Source organism: Canis lupus, chromosome 13 (genome assembly GCF_048164855.1).
Source record: "Canis lupus baileyi chromosome 13, mCanLup2.hap1, whole genome shotgun sequence".
Classification (NCBI taxonomy): domain Eukaryota; kingdom Metazoa; phylum Chordata; class Mammalia; order Carnivora; family Canidae; genus Canis; species Canis lupus.
Window position 1 is genome coordinate 31,362,872 of NC_132850.1, and position 14,318 is coordinate 31,377,189.

Consider the following 14,318-nt stretch of genomic DNA (forward strand, 5'->3'; position numbering starts at 1 on the left):
ATTGGAACACTGATCATTTCTCTGCTTATGTTTCTATTTATTCCTCACAGGAGGTCTGGCAAGAGTGAATTTTCCTCCCTGGAATGTTTCTCAAACTATGATTTTCAAACTATTACAAGATCATTTCAGGGAGGCAAGAGATCATTTAATCTACCTGTCCTACCTACTCTGATTGCTTATTGGAAAGAAAGAAACAAACAAACAAAAACAACTTCACCAAATGAATGGAAAAAAGAATATTGTTGCTGATAATATCAAGGGAAGACATGAACAAAATGTCCTATAATGTAAAAAACAAAAATACAGCACAAAAATTATTGTATTGGTGGGGAGGTATCTCAGCTATCTACCACCACTCAGGGCACACACGAATGGCCTTGGGTGATCTGCAAATGCCCAAGGACCATGACAAGACTACTTTGCAAAAGGAAAGAGAAATTTCCTCATGAGAAAAAGTTGGCTTAGAACTTGAGGGTGAAAAAAAAAAAAAAAAGGATACATGTTCTAGAAAGCAAATAGTTGCTCCAAGTCTCCCGGAGTCGATGGCTTCTGTGGGTCACTCTCACTGCCCCCTCAACCCCCCTGTCTCACCAATATAGGGTGAAATGGTCACCATCTAGAATCTGTGAGAATACCACAACATTGCTTACCCCGATCCTTCCACATACGACCTGGAGAGAGGGAACCTCAAAGCACAAAGGACATATTAGACAAGCTACGCTTCACGGATCACTCATTTTCTCACTCTGAGGGGGTCAAGCTTAATTTCTTTTGTTTTCATTCTGCCAAAGGCAATAAAGAAAAGAAAGGTCCCAACCCTGCTGAGGAAAGGAAGTGCCAGGGGCAACACCACAGAGTAGTTCTGGCAAAGGCCAAGGCAATTGATGAATGTGCATAGAGGTGCATACCTTGTGTGAGCCACAGAAAACCATACCCGGCAAGCTGAGCAGCTCAGAGCAGCTCAGAGCAGTGGCAGACAGCAAGACTAGGCAAGGGAGTAAAACAAACTCTGACCGCCATGTGCAGTAGACATCTGAGGCACCTTATTCTCCTTGCTGTGAGTAAAAATGAGGTGGGAAAGGATTGCATTGTTGAAATTAGCCACTGAGAAGACTGGGGACCTCTAGAGAGTTTTGTTACCAGAAGGAGGGTCCTTATCATTAGCATCATAATAAATATGTATTAGGTATTTGCTTTGGCCCAGGCCTTGTGCTAAACTTTCCATATGCACTATCTCTTTAATCCCTGTAACAACTAGTTTAAGGTCGATACTGCACTTCCCTGGACTGGTTTGGCTCTGTTCCAGATGAGAAAAAGGAGTGCTTTGGAAAGTTAAGAATCTTGCTCAAGATAACACTGCTGGCACATGGCAAAATGAAGACTGGCCCTTGAGTCTGTCTTACTTCAGACATGGACTCTTTAAATAATGCTGAAGTACGCCAGGCAGCCGTGCTCTGTCTCTCTCCCGAGGATTTTCATGTACATTCATATTCGTTCATCATTCATGCAACAGAGAGCATGTGCCAGGCCCAGCACTCAGCACTAGAGAAACATTTGTGGACAAAGATCAGCAGTCTCATGGCTGAGATAGGCATTTATCAAATAGTTGTACTGATAAGTGTAAAATTGCAACTGTAATCAATGCTTATGCAGGATTTTTTTTTTTTTTATGCAGGATTTTAAAGCAGGTAAAGGGGGCCCTTGCTTAACCTGAAGCTTCCCGACAAAAGGGACTGGTGGGATGACAATAGAAAAATGAATAGAAAATAACTAGGCTAAAGGGTGGCGTTAAGAAAAGCATTTCATCTTGTACTAAAGCCAGGGAGGGGAAAGGGAACTGGACTTGTTGGAGAAAATAATAAAAAAAAGGAAGAGGATATTGTTGTGGCTCCAAAAAGAGAGAGATAAAAGGGTATTTTTTTAAGTAGGAGTCTTGCTTGTGTTTCAAGGTTGATAGGAAGAATTCAGTAATAATAACAGTCACACATATCCTGTTGGTCATGTGCAAGACAATGTTCTAAATGCTTTACATAGATTTACCGATTTAATCTTTCTTACAAGGCTCTGAAGATGAGCCATTTTTATTATTCTCATTTTACAGGTAAGCCTATGGAAGCACAAAGTTTAAGTAGTGACCAGCTAGTAAATGCCAGAGTCCTTGATCTTGACCAAGATGGAATCCTACTTCTATCTTTTTGTTGGGAGAGGTTATCAAGAGGACATAACTGCCACTGACTGGTAAACTGGACCCTGGCAATTGGAGGCCCCTCCGTCCCTCCTCTGCCCTTGGAATGTGTGTTCTCCTTGCCTTCCCTGCTCCCACAGCCGCCCCAAAGATGTAGCCTTGAGATAATGATGTGGTGTTGAGACCATCTGGATGAACCCATTTAAGGCTTCTGTATAAACTTTTAAGACTGGCAGATGGGTGCAGGAATCTGCTCATTTTGTGGCCTCCCAACACCAGTCTTGTAAGTAAGTTCCCTTGTGTAGTAAACCTGCTCCTTGCCGATCTGGACTGGCCTGTCTCTCTCTTCAGTGTCTCTCTGCCCTCTGTTGGGCCTGTTTCAGATTACTCAGAATCAGTTTCGGGAGGCTCCTGAGGAGCTTGTGAATGAAAATTCATAGAGAAGGAGATGAATATATTAGAGAAAATATAATCAATAGGTTAAGATCGTAGGTCTTAAATATCAGGAGAATGTACATGAGAATCAACAAGTGTCTGCTCATTGAAATTCAGATTCCCATCTACCCACTGGGTTTCTGAACTAGTAAGTTCGGCTTTTTTCAGCACTCAGTCCAAATGATTCCAAGGCAAGTGATCCAGGGACACAACTGCAAGGAATACTGCTTTGCTTTAACAACTGGGAAAAATAGGCATAGATGCAGGTAGATTGGTATGTTTGGTAGGAGCTTGGAGGTTCCTCTCCAATGGCTTCTGTGAGGTATGATATATCACATGCAATTAGAAAAAGGCATACCTGGGTGTCACCTGAAAGATCCTCATGAACCATAGAAGAATTAAGAACCCACCCCTGACTTTGAGAACCATTGTCCCAGTGGATTACTTTGTGATTTGTCCATTCCTGCCCCCAAAGTGGTTAAGGAACACCTTATGTCTATTCCTCATGCAATTGCAGGAAGATATATACATATCCTAAGACAGTGAAAGGAAAGCCAGATGACTGAAGAAAGACTAGATGAAGAACAGAAATAAACCAAGTCTGCCAAGGTTGCTACAGGCTACAAGTCCTAGAAGAGGGAACCAGTAAGATCCAGAAGAAGAAAAGTTCTATTTTTGGCTGAAGAGGAAGCAAACGGGAGACTTGGTTTATTTACAGTGTCCTCCAGTTTGCAATGAACATTGTTTAAAGCTTAACTTTATTCCAGAATTATTTCCCGGAACTTCCTACCAAGCCTCCTGAAACACTGAAAGTCACATATGAGAAGTCAACCAGGACAGCAGGGGACATCTGTGGTCTTCAACTTACAAACCTAATGGCCTTTCCCTGATTCTTACCCCACCAAAGAGCACCAGCCAACACATGCTGTAAGGATGTGACCAGCTGTAGGGAAAACATTTATATCAAGGAGAATTGCCCAAATCCTAAGGACTCTGCTATGGAGGGAAAAAAAAAATATCGACAATGGAAATATTAAAAGTTGACTTCCCTTAGTTCTTTCATGGGTCATTGTCACTGCCTAGTTCAGTCACCCGTGAGAAGCAAATCCACGGGCTTGAAGTCACATTTGAACTCTCAACTATCTGTGTATTTCACAATTTACAATCCACCTATAATCCAAACGCTTCACTTAGCCAACAATTTCCTCTGTTCCCTCCTCCTCACCCATAAATAACCTTCCCACCACCTTTAACTTAGAGGAAAAAGCCTAGTTTAAGTTTAACCTTGTCCTCCTTCAGCCGGCTACCTGGACTGAAATAGTCACCGTTCAGGTGTGTAGCAGGGAGACTCCTGGCTTCTGGGTCACCACGCAAGGAGCCTGCAAGTCACCGTTTTGCCCCCACAAGTAAAAAGCTAAACAGGCTGTAAAATCTCATCTTGCGCCTGAAACAGAGTAGAGAACATAGGGCAGACCACCGGCCTCGGAAGGGGAGAGATGCACAGGGGCTTGGGCGGGGGGGTGGGGGGGCTCCCAGCTTACAGCAGAGAGGATCTTGAACAGAAACCACCTCGGGAAACCGTGCTGGGCCAGGAAAACCTGCTTTTGACAAATTGCAGGAGGCTCAGTGTGGTCAACTCTGAGAGAAAAACTCTGGAGAGGCGCAGTCACAGGGTCTTACCATGTCCACGGTATTGTAAGAAGTAGAAGGAACCCCTCCTGCCCCATGAACTGGGTGCAAAATGTAGCACCCTCATCTTCAACGCCTCATGAGTGTGTAACTCATTTGCTAGAGTGAACGGGAGGCGGAGCTTCGCCAGGTAAGCAGGGCAATAGGGCCGTTAACTCAGGCTAGGCCCACGCCGCACAGCCTGCCTGGTGGACAGCCAGCCGCCCCCTGGGAAGCGCCGCAGACAGGCCCGCGCTGGGCTCCTGGGCCTGGAAGCTTCCTGCAGGTCCAGGGGTCTCCTGCCTGGAAGCTGGGGGAACAGCCCGAACTCAGGATCTGTGCCCCTCATCCTGTCCAGGGCCACAGTCAGAGAAGCCCCATCCAGATGACCTCAGTGAGCTGATGGAAAAACAGAGGAGAGAGAGGAAAACTGCAGGACAGTCCAAAGGGTATGGAGAAGCATTTAAATGCATGTATACATAATACATAATTCGTATAGACCTGTGACAGAGCTATGTACCTAATACGTAGCTACAACATATCCTACATGTGTGTGCGTGCGCTCACGTATGTGTGTGTACGAAGGTGCATGCACTTTACACATGATCTAGAGTTTGTCCATAGGCACACGCATATAAAAATGCAGGTATATACACACATATATGCATATAAAATAGTGCCCTTCCTTGTACCCAACACATATTGGCTCTGATTTCGGTGTCTCAGAGCATAACCAAAAGACCCAAGAGAATTAGAATTAAAAACACAGAGCAGGGCGCCTGGGTGGCTCAGTAGTTGAGCGTCTGCTGGGAGCCTGAGATGGAGTCCCACGCCAGGCCCCCCACAGGGTGCCTGCTTCTCTCTCCCTCTGTGGCTCTGCCTCTTTCTCTGTGTCTCTCATGAATCAATACATAAAATCTTTAAAACACACACACAGAGCAGGTTTCTAAGCAGGAGTTGTCGAAACTTGATTTGCAAGGCCAGGCCGAAGAGCTGATCCGGCCCACGGGAGACGGGTGCCTGAGGAAAGAGATGACTTGGCAGCCTCCTCCAACATCCTTCCATCTCCAAACATACAAGTTCAACAACCCACGCTGTTCCCTCGTTCTTCCTCCAAATAGGAAGAAACACTTCTGGCAAGACATCTGTTTTAGCTCCCAAATGCCCTCCAAACACCCGGAACAGCCTAGGACCTGCCGGCTGGGAGGAGGGCGGAGGTTGGCGGGGAGGGGAGAGGGGACAAGCTGGGGACCACTTGGGTGGCAGGCATTTCCTTCTGTGCAGCAGGACACCTGGCCTTTGAAGTTTGGAAAACTTCATCCATGGCCCATTGATTTTCATACACTGTGATTCTTCGGGACATTAAGAGACATGGCAAGGATCAACTTGCCTCCTTGAGGGAAGAGGGGGAGCAGAGGAAGGAATTAGAGATGCGCTTTCCTGTCACCACAAACAATCCCGCAATGGTCAGAGTGGTCTGTACTGCAGGCCCAAGGCTGCACAGAGAAAACTCTGCTTCCTTCATGACACCACTAATGGGAGTGTGTTTGTGAAGCAAAAGTCTCCTTAGACTAGGATCCTTGTTTAAACCGCAGAACGGCATCGCCTGGCCCAAAGCAAACATGACAAGCACACTGTGGTTCCTCTCCCAGCTGTTTTTGTGATTTTCTGTCTCAGAGGAGCTCAACCTGGCTGCTGTCTCTACTGGCTGGACTGCTCTCCTACTGTTAGAATGCAGATTTAACTAAAGGTAAAAACCACCAATGCAAACTGTGAGTATTGGAGCAATTCTAAATGGAAGGCTTGTCCCACGGGATCGCATGTTGGAAGCTCAATGTGACATCCCTGAAGCCAGCTGAAACAGAGAACGGAGAGGCCCTTTGCCATGAGGAAGCTGAGAACTGCCTCTGTCAGCATTTGAGGCTCTCAAGGACCTGTCTCCAGCTCCCTGTGTAGGTGTTACACTCAGTTCTTCAAATCAGGTTGTGCTCTCCCATCATATTAAGCTTCTTCTTAACTCTTATTAACCACGAGTTTACTGCCTCCCTGGCTCTTCCTGACCTGCCTCCCTACCCTCACCGTTGCAATCCTAAGTAGCCTAAAGAACCTGGCTCCATGTGAATGTGAGACCTCAGACACATGGATTTTCCCCTTCTCCAACTGTTCTAGTCTCTCTTGCATATAATTAACTGACCCATCAAATTATCCTGTTTCCCAGTTATCAGCACCATGCAAGCAATTGTTTTCTCAAATATATGTAAACAAATATGTGGATGAACAAAAAATATTGTATGTGGTCTAAACAAATAAGACACGCTAATGGCTAAGAGGGAGACCAGGGTGGGAGTGAAATTTTAGTCAAAAAGGCCTAAGAGGACACTCGCAGTGATTCTGGGAGGAACAACAAGAAGGCTGGTGTGTGGTGGAGAAAGTGGTAATGATGAGAGCAGAAAAGAAGGCGGCAGGAGATTGGTGGGGTCATGTTGGCTGGATAAGGAGTTTGGGTTTCATGCTAACAGCAACAGAAAACCCCTAGAGGACTTGAATAAAGGAAGGAACTTAAGCTGGTTTATGTTTTTAACAGATCTCTCAGTTTGCAGTGTGGTGAGCATATCGGAGACTAGAAGCTGACTAGTTGGGATTCCAGGGGAAAAGTGAGGCTTGCCCTAGGGTGGTAGCCATGAAGATGAGAAGTGGTCCAACTTGGGGACATATTCTGAGGATAGAGCTGGCAAGATTTGGTAATGGATCAAGTACAAGTTATGAGGGGAAGAGAGCAATGAAAAACAGTTGCTAGGAAAAAAATAATCATCACTAGATTTGTGGTCTAAGCAGTTGGATGTCACATGACCCTGATGGACTAATGTTTTTATTTCTCAGTCAATAAACATTATTATCTACCATTTAGTACCTATTATTCAATGTTTTTTATATGTTTTAGCCACTATTTATAAGTGCTGTGTAAACTTGTGAGGTAGGCACTGTTACCAGCATGTAGCAGATAAGGAAAGTGAGCCTGAAGAGGTTAATTTGCCCAAAGTCACACAGTGGAGTCAGGTTTCAAACAATGCCTGATGTGACTTCAAAAATCTATACTGGTTCCATTCAATTGCAACTCCCTTTACTTTTCCACTGAGTGCTAGACGTGCATTAGCGTAGAAAGGAGCCCAGACAGAAAGACAGTAGAAGTGAACTTCATTTCTCTCTGGATAGTGAGATTACATAAGAATTTTATTTTTCTGTACATATTCCTCAGAAGTATTTTTTGTTTTGTTGGTTATTGGTTTTGTTTGTTGTTTTTGTTTTAGTTTTCTGTGAGGAAAGTTGAGGAATCTAAAGCCAGATCTGAAGACAAGCAGATTCAAATTCCAGCACTACATCTTAATAGTTATACATCTTCCCACAAAGTTCTTAGCTGCTAAGAATGTTAATTTTCTTGACTACACCGTAGGGGTAGTTCTATTTACCTTGGAGTAGTATAAGGATCAAATGAAAAATGTAGGGAGCATTTAACAGAATATCCAGCAAATAGCAAACTCTCAATAAGTAAATGGTATTTATTTTAGTGGTAGATTCCCAAAGTAGACACAAACAGGACAATTATGCAAGTCAGTATTTTATTCTCTGTGATTTATTTCTATCTCACTAGATGAGGCAAATCTGACAAAAGACAAAGTGACTTGCCTAATAGGATAAATTAGAGCTAGAATAAGAATTCTCATTTCTCAATTCCTGAATATATCCATCAAATCACCCAGTGTCTTGGATATCATTTATTTTTTTATAGATTTATTCATTTATTTATTCATGAGAGACAGAGAGAGAGAGAGAGAGAGAGAGTGAGAGAGAGGCAGAGACACAAGCAAGGGAGAAGCAGGCTCCAGGCAGGGAGCCCGACATGGGATTCAATCCTGGATCCCCAGGATCACGCCCTTGGCTGAAGGCGGCACTAAATTGCTGAGCCACCCAGGCTGCCCGGATATCATCTATTTTTTACACTACTACCCAATTAATTGCTTCTGGATAACTGCTGCTTCAGACTAGCCATTCTAGTGAATAAACCATAAAGTCGTGTAATCATGCTTGAGGAAGCCTTCTACATCAAATTTCTACCAAGCATAGGTAGAAAAATCTATGCTAGCCAGAAAATTATCAAGGTATTTTCACTTGGAAGATCTACAATCTGCTAAATACGTGTCCTAGAAGAAATACATTTTCTAATTTGCTTTATCAAGTCACGTGATGCAGAGAATTCTGAAATTTGTGACACACAGAGATCACTTTCTTTTAAGTCTGAAACAATTCCCTTGAGGTAATTGCTAAAATGGGAACTGGTTCTGAAGCTGGCTAATTATCAAAATCACCTGAAGAATTTAATAAAAATTACAGATTTCTCCAAATCCAAATTCTCAGAGATTCTGATCTAGTGTACCTAGGGTGGAGTCGAAGAATAAATGTTTTTTAAAATCTAATTATTGGTTACCAGAGAAATGCAAATCGAAGTTGCAATGAGATACCACATCACAACCATTAGGATAGCTATAATCAAAAAGACAAGTGTTGGTGAGGATATAGAGAAACTGAAATCCTCATATGCTGCTGGTGGGAATGTCAAATTGCATAGCAGCTTTAGAAAACAGTCTGACATTTCCTCAGAAATTTAAACATAGAGTTACCATATGACCCAGTAATTCTGCTCCTAGGTACACACACAAGAAAATTGAAAACATATGCCCAGATAAAAACTTGTTTATGAATATTCATAGCAGCATTATTCATAACAGCCAGAAAGTGGCAACAACACAAATGTCCATCAAACAATGAAATGATTACTAAAATGTGGTCTATTTATACAATGGGATAGCATTTGTCGATAAAAAGTAAGAAAGTACTGACAACATGCATGAATCTTGTGCCAAGTACATGAAGCCATTCACAAAAGACCACCGATTTTGCCTAATCCCATTTATATGAAGCGGCCAGAAAAGGCAAATCTGTAGAGGCAGAAAGTAGATTGATGGTTGCCTAAAATCTGGGGATGTGAGGGTGGGAATGCCCTTCTGATGGATATAAAGATTTTGGGGAGGGTAATTAAAATATTCTCCAATGGCTTGTGGTGATGGTTGCACCACCCTGTGAATGTACTAAAGCCACCGAATTGTGTACAGTTTAAATGAATGAAGTGTATGCAGATTAATTATATCTCAGTAAAGGTGTTATACCACAAAAATTGTTGCCCAGGTGATTTCGATGTGTAGACAGGTTTGAAAACCACTGTTCTAAATCCTTGCTATTCAATGTATGGACCATGAACCAGCAGCTGCATCCCCTTGGGGTTTGTTAGACATGCAGAATCTCAATGTTGGGGTGAAACCTGAGATTCTGCATTTGAGCAATAACTGGGGATGATGGGAGCACATATTAGGTTTGAGAAGCTCCACTCTAAGGTATTATTTTGAACCTTCTTAAATCATGTCTATTCAGTCCAAATAATAGACCGAAGCCTTTGACCTCCTTAGTGCCTAAACTAGATAAACCTAGCATGCAAACATCAATGGTTCATTCACTTCTTGGAAAATTCACCAAAACATCCTTGGCAAAGTGAAGACCTTCTCAACTAAGTCTCCTTCGTGTGTCTTAGGAATTTTAAGTAGTGTCACTGTCCCACAGGAGAACATAATGGTCTTTCTGATTGCAGGGGAAGGGAGAAGAGGATTATGTTAACTTGATAGCCAACCAGAGCCAAGGCAGAGAGGTGTATGTAGGTGGTGAGAATTGAGGGTAAAAAGAGATGCTTGCATAATTCAACATATAACATAAGTCTCTCCCTCATTGCTTTTTGTTTGCATTCACTTATTGTAATGAGAAAATTGTGACTTTTTTCATACTGTCGCAAAACAGCTGTGACTTTTCTTTCACCATTGATGTAGGTCCTCACATGTTTTATCCTCTCTCCACCAGTTAGAGCGCCTTTTTCTTTTTCTTTTCTTTTTTCTTATATCCTTATTGAGGACATTATGCTAAGAGATATAAGCCCAACACAGAAAGACAGACACTGGATGATCTCCCTTATATGTGGAAACTTAAAAAGTCAAACTCCTAGAATCAGAGAGTAGGGTGCTTTTTTAAAAATTTAATTCTGCATCCCTGAGATGTTATGTTGGCCCCTGGGGGGAAGTATTTTTAAGCAGCCAGGCACAACATGTTCACTTGACATTCCAACTAACACTACAGGGTCAACTTACTTCAAATGCTGGTCATCACGCACTCACACAGAATTATAAAAGCCACAAAACATTGCAGTAAGGAACCATTTTTATGTCCTTATTCTATTCACAGTGGCTGTGTTGCACAGCTAATGGATGAGCAGTTGATAGATCAACATAGTTTGAATCTGAGGAATACCGTTTAATCGCTGTATGATTTGTGCATGATATTTAAGCATTTTAAGCCTCGATGTCCTCTTCTGTAAATTGATATAATAGCTTCATGAAATTGTTGTAAGGAAAAGATGGCACATAAAGTACTTAATACACTTCTTAGAACATAGTAAACTCACAATAATGTTAGCTTATTATTATTGTCATTGTCATCTAGATTCTAAACGGGACAATCAGCAATGTATGACAGTATATTTGCTTATAAACCATTTTGTAATCTGACTATTATCTAGTTTAAAAGGATGAAATGTGTTTCTGGTAAAAACTGAGAATCTGTAAGGCAAAATGAGTTCAGACATAGGCTGTAGGACATCAGGTAAGATGTCTGAATGCCTGAGTTAAAAGACATAGAAGAATAGCCAGCCTGCGCCAATCTTCTATGTCCACCAGACGAGTCAGTTATTGGTAACACTGCCTGTTATGGGTCAATGGGTTGACTGTGCCCCCCTCAATATTCAGATGTTGATGTCTCAACACTAGTACCCCAGAAAGTGACCTTATTTGTATATAGGATCACTGCAAATGTAATTGGTTACATTAAGATGAGTCATACTAGAGTTCATAAAAAGGGGAAGTTTAGACACAGACACGTGAGGAGAACAGTATATAAAGATGAAGGCATAGATTTGGGTGAAGCTGCTACAAGCCAAAGAGTGCCAAAGATTGCCCAAAAGCCTCTAGGAGCTAGGAGAGAGGTATAGAACAGACTCTCTCTCACAGCCTTCAGAAGGAACGCACCTTGTCACACCTTGATCTAGAACTTTTAGCCTCCAAAACCATGAGACAATACATTTCTATTGTTTGAGGCATCTGGTTTGCGTGCTGTGTTATAGCAACCCTAGGAAACTGACCAAGCGTCAAATGAGTGGCCTGGTAGCAAATAATGTGGGCCAGTGATTCCACATGTTTTGTTTTTTTTTTTAAAGATTTTATTTATTTATTCATGACAGACACAGAGAGGAAGAGAGGCAGAGACAGGCAGAGGGAGAAGCAGTCTCCATGCAGGGAGCCCGACGTGGGACTTGATCCCAGGACCCCAGGATCACACCCCAAGCAGAAGGCGGCATTAAACCGCTGGGCCACCAGGGCTGCCCTCACATGTTTAGTCTAATTTCAAATCCCTTGGAGGGCTCCTTAAGACATAGACAGCTAAGCCTCCCCTCCAGACGTGCTAATTCAGTAGATCGAGGGCAAGGATGAAGAATTTACATTTCCCATCAGTTCCTAGATGATGCCCAGGTTGCTAACTTAACCTCTCCATGAGTCAGTTTTCTCTTTTATAGCATGATAATAATGGAAACTACAATCACAAAGGTGCCAGATGTATTAAATGAGTCAGTATATGTAATGTTATGGTAAAACGATATCTAGCACTATGTAATGACTTGCTTTATTATTACTGTTGTTGTTGGTTGTTAAACATGTCAGTATTAAGGGGATGCCAGTAAGAGGTTGTTGTTGAGAAATACGAAAAGCTCTTAAGAGAAAAGTGAGTTTTGAACTGTTCTCATATAAAGAAATAAAAGTCAACTTGTTGATTCACACACTGGAAATTTTTCAGTCATTGTAGTAACCGGCAGGGAAAGTGATTAGGAAATCAAATCCTCTAATGAGTCTAGATGATCACACTGTGACATGTGCCCCAAATCTGTATTTTAAAATAAATTAAAATAATACAGATCAGAGAGCAAGAAGAGCTGAGACTGTCTTTCTTGGCCAAGTAACCACCATGTTCTTCAATATTCATCTGGATAAGAGCTGGGTCTGTGTCAGATGGATGAATATTTACAAGTTACCTCAATATCCTCATTTCTTCAAACACAACAAAGCCCTCCCTGGTTTAATACTGTTCGTTGCACCATGGTTTGGAAATATTATTTGGCCTATTTGGACTCTCTTGAATTAAATAAGAAAATATATGGAAAACCTCTGGTACTGTAACAAGCACATGAAGAATACTCAATAAGAGTTACCAGATCTGGGCAGCCTTGGTGGCTCAGTGGTTTAACGCCGCCTTCAGCCAAGGGCCTGATCCTGGAGACCCAGGATCGAGTCCCACATTGGGCTCCCTGCATGGAGCCTGCTTCTCCCTCTGCCTGGGTCTCTGCCTCTCTCTGTCTCTCTCATGAATAAATAAATAAAATCTTAAAAAAAAAAAAAGGAAACTGCATTTCTAACATGAAAAATTTTATGAGTTATGGAGAAATCCCAGATTTTGCTCAATTTATGCCTTTTATCTAGAAAAACCAAGATGAACTCTGAACCTGAGCTGAGTATATGCACAATCTCAAGGAAGGTGTGTGGGCTTCTCTTTACCCTCTGGCTGAAGATGAAAGTCTTATTGAACCCAACAGAACCGGGTTTGGTTCCTGGTTCTGTCATTCACTCTGCCATCTTGAGCAACCTCGCCTCTCAAAATCCCCATCTTCCCATTACTAAAATGGGACTAATAAAAGTATTTGCTGGATTCTGTTGGTTCAGGGTCGGCCTTCGCTCTCAGAGTCCTGATCTCTGTTGGTTCAGGGTTGGCCTTCGCTCTCAGGGTCCTGGGACCAAGCCCAACTCAGTGGGGGGGTCTGCTTCTTTTGCTCCCTCTGCTCCTTCCCTCTGCTCATGCACTCTCTCTGTTTCAAATAAATAAATAAAATCTTTAAAAATAAATTAATAAAATTAAAAGTATTTACCTCAAAGGATGTTCATTCACTCAACACATACATTTTGAGTGCTTACTTTGTGCTAGGTGATATCTGAGGCCCCGAGAATAGAGTGGTGGACAAGGAAAACAGAATCTCTCCCCATGATAGGAGACAACATGGAACTCATGGTCTAGCCAGGGAGACAGTGCAGGGCATCCTGTGCGGGGTCCAGGCCTGTTGCAGAACCCTGTCTTAATCTGGACCCACTGAAAACTAGCAGCTTCTCAGGTGATAGACCACACTCAAATGAGGTCTCTATTGTTGCCATTAAGTCACTTTTTTGTGACTTATCACAATGAATGGAGAACTTAACCCTAGAAGGGGCAACTTGATGTGTCTCAGACCATTGCACTCCTAGAAGTTTCAGAGTTGGGGAGTAAATTCTCTGGGATTTACTTCCTACCTCCTAGCCGGCAAATGTCTTTACCAGGTGGCTGAAAGAGTTGCTGTTTCTCCTCACTAGGTGCCATCAGCAAAATCTCATCACTCTAATGAGGCCCTGTGGAAGCGATTCCGATTGCATTGTGACATCAGGGTGAGTATTTGATGATATAACATGCAAAAGGTGCTTAATGCAGTTCTGGGCCTGAACAAATCCTTGACAAACGCTCCTTATTGTTGCTCTGCTCACAATAGATCCCACACATCAGGATGTTAGACAAGGACCAGCAGCCCCAGTGGCTGAAGAAAGCCAATCATGGAATTGGCTTCTCGTCTACAAACAGCTCTTGTTTGTCTTTTCCTTATTTACCATTAAATTGTTTTTCACAAAGATATGAATGAATATTTTACACTACACCCCAATAAATATTTCTAAAATTAAAGCACCACTTAATTGCATCTCAGCAATGCTCCCTTGTGACTACCCCATTAGGCTTAATGAATAATTCACTG

At 42.4% G+C, this 14,318-nt stretch overlaps 1 long non-coding RNA gene across 2 annotated transcripts in view; it reads right to left on the reverse strand.

The window, feature by feature from the left end:
• LOC140602837 (uncharacterized) overlaps nt 1–14,090 on the reverse strand; it is a 134,899-nt gene extending 120,809 nt beyond the window's left edge. The window contains exon 1 of one of the 2 annotated variants that reach the window (XR_012005771.1): nt 13,828–14,090. This is a non-coding gene — a long non-coding RNA (uncharacterized lncRNA). The remainder of the gene's footprint in view (nt 1–13,827) is intronic. The other variant, XR_012005772.1, reaches the window with a different exon arrangement.
• Between the last annotated feature and the right edge of the window lie 228 nt (nt 14,091–14,318).